Genomic DNA, 3,525 nt, shown 5'->3' on the forward strand with positions numbered 1-3,525 from the left:
TGGGCAAGGGTGAAAAATAAGAACCAAGAGAGATTATGTAAAGGTGCAAATTTCCAATGATGAATGTCATTATATTGTATGCCTAAAATGTACCAGTAAAACAATATTAAAAAAATAACTGCAGTTCAAACTGCAAAGCCACCCTGAAAAAAAATTATGTTTTATTGTATTACACAATGTATATTTAACAGCAAAATAAAATATCAATAAAATATTAAATTTTTAATATGTATTGAATGTGTGGAATAAACACCAACTGTTTACCTGCTTACAAGATCTAAAAAATAACAGCAGAAATAAATTCTTATGTGATTTACAGTGAAAATACAAACAATATTCTACCACAAAAATAGTCTTTGCTTCAATTATCACACCTAAGGCAGTCTTCACACATGGCAACAGCATGTTCCATACACAAGTCTCACTCACACTGACAGCACATGTGCTTATCTTTCCTTTCCTGTTTGGCATGCCATACTCACCATCACTCTTATTTTATACAATGTATACTTACCAGGAAAATGAAACAACAATAAAATAAAATACCAAATATATAATAAGTGTTTAAAATAAATGTCATTTTCTACATCCACTTTTTGTTTGCTTACTAATTCTAAAAAATAACAACAGAAATACATTCTTATGTGAACTACTATGAGAATACAAACAAAACACTACCGCGAAAATAATGTTTACTTCATGTATCACACCTATGGCAGCTTTCTCACATGAAAACAGCATGTTCCATACACAGCGGCCATCTATACTGATAGGACATGTGTTTGGTATTCCTGTCTTCTTTCATAGGACATATTTGACATCTTGCTGGTCTTCCTATTCTCTTAGGAAGTTCTTGAATTGTTTTCATCTGTCTTCTCACCAGTCTTCACTGGAATCCTTTGTGGAGTTTTTTTGGACAGATACATATTATTCCTCCTCTGTTGTAATTGATCATTTATCAATTCCAGTTCCAATCCTGTAAGAAAATTTCTCTGAGATATTTTGTGTTTGTTATTTTCTTTGTAAACTATGAAACAATTTATGCCTGACATGCTTAGAATCCAGCAAGATACAATCATTCAGCAATGCTTTGTGTTTCAAGTGACATCATAGTTACTGTATAGCTCGTCAACAACATCTACTCCAACTTTCGTTTTGATGCAAAACATTATCATTTCTGGCTTCATTTGTGTTGAGGATTCACTATCAATCTTTTTTTCTTTGTTTGGTTGTTTTTTTGAGATAGGGTCACACTATGTAGTCCAGGCTAGCCTTGAACTCAACATGTACCACAGTCTGACCTTGAACTCACAGGATCCTCCTGCCTCAGCACCTGTCAAGTGCTGGGATTACAATTATGCACCACCACGCCTGGCTTCACTATCAATCTTATCATAATGTAACACTGACAGTATCAATGTCTTTCTTCAACATAATGTAGTCCAGGCTAACCTGGAACTCACTGTGTAGCACAGGCTGACACTGAACTCACAGCCCACCCCACCAAGTGATGGAATTATGGTTATGTACCATCAAGCCCTGCTTCATTATCAATCTTATCATTATGGTGTAATGTTGACAGTTTCAATTCTACTTTGTTCTTCTTCACCATATGGGAGGCCAATGGTATATTTTTCTGAAATCCAAAGGTTGTACTATATATTTCTCTGTAGTGAAATTGAAACATTTTCTTTTCAGGAATCTCTACTTTGTTTTTGCAAATAGTTCTTTGCCAGTCAACTTTTACCAAATGTAACATCAATGTGCAACTCATGAACCAATTGTCTATTGTGACATTTGGGTTACTTTTGGAAATAAGTGCAACAGTCTGTTCACAGTGTAATACAGTTTATTATTGCATGAATAGAGACCTGGAGGCTAAATTCTAGAATAAATTTCTAAATTTAAAGTGTAAAATGTCTTCACATCTACCAGGCATATATTTTTATACAATATTTGGAAGGTTTATTTGGCATATATTGCCAAAATCTTCAACATCCATGAAGTGATGCAAGTTGTTTGTCCATTGTCATGTATTCAGACGGATTATAAATTGCTTGACAGTTCAAAACAAATCTTTCAAAAAATTAGCAAATAGTAGCAAAATTGTATGATTTTTTTCTTTCTTGGTGAGTCTTTTTGTCATCAAAATGTAGGCAATTTAAAAAAAAAAATCCAAATCTTTTGAGTATCATTATTGTTCTAAAAATGGCAGTGCCACATCTGTCACTTCTCCATAAATCCTTTTGATCCTGACACTTAAAATGATAAAGTCCTGTCATGAAGGCTTTTAGTTCAGATAGTGAGATGTCATAATAAATATATTTTTGAGCATTACTACTGATGCACATAGAATGTTTTACTTGTATTTCATTATTAGTGTATTTCAAAACATCTTGTAGCATATCGTCCATTACAATTTCCAACATTGAATCTCAGTGTTGGCATTCCATCTAATAGGTTTCACCCTTGACAAAAACCTAATAATTTTTATGACCTCATTTTAATGCTGGATCATTCAGGTATATGCAACCATTTTGTACCATTTTGACTAGTAAAATATTTATTTGCATTACTGTTCTCTTCTTCATGTGAATCAAATTCTTCATTGTATACTTCTCTATCTGTCCTGCCTTGCTACTTCTGTGGCTTAGATTATCCAAGTCATCAGTAGCTGAATCACCTGATGACACTTTCAACCTCCTCTCAAAGTTGTAAAAGTGGATTTTCATGAGCCATTGTACTGAATTGGGTTAATTCTACAAGAAAATCAAAAGAAAACATGTAATAAAAATTACAAATATACAAAAATGTAACATGATGCATAATGTAGGTAAAACTTACCCACTTACACTTTGATGCAAGTGTATACACCTTGATGTTCATGTACCAAGTGGTCAAGACAAAGATTGTTTCCTGTATTCCCCCAGTGCAGCTACTGAGATGCACAGATGACTACTGTTATGTTAAAGTATATATTTTCATTAGAAAAATATTGTTGATATTTATTTTACCCACCATGATGCTCCTTGTTTTGATACAGAAATGATAAATATAAATATTATGTGTGTCCTTGAGAGGAAGTCTATTGAGCTGCTCATAATAGTGTATAGCTGATGTACTGATAAGCCCCGTGAACGAACTTGAGCATAAAAACCCAGCCTGCTTTCCATCCCTGAGTGTTACTCTTCCTTCATTATTTCTGGAAAATTCTAACCAATTTTATTTATGGAGACACAGTTGGCTGGTCAAATGTGATACAACTTCAAATTCCATGGGAAGATAAGAGAAATGATATTGCTTGCAGAGGTCAGACATACCAGCTTTGAGGTAGTAGTGGCCAAGATAAGCAAAAGATCTGAATAAGGCAGCTCTTACTTATCATAGTTGCTTGGGTCTTCTAGGTTACTCCTTATTTAGTTCATTGATGGAAATAAATACAAATGTTGTACTAAACTAGTATGTGTGGATCATCAGTAATTTTTTAAAGTATTGACTATTTCTTGACATAGCAGATCTTAGGTA

This window comes from Heterocephalus glaber, unplaced genomic scaffold (genome assembly GCF_053883595.1).
Source record: "Heterocephalus glaber isolate CG9 unplaced genomic scaffold, H.glaber_assembly_v1.0 deba00001569, whole genome shotgun sequence".
NCBI lineage: Eukaryota > Metazoa > Chordata > Mammalia > Rodentia > Bathyergidae > Heterocephalus > Heterocephalus glaber.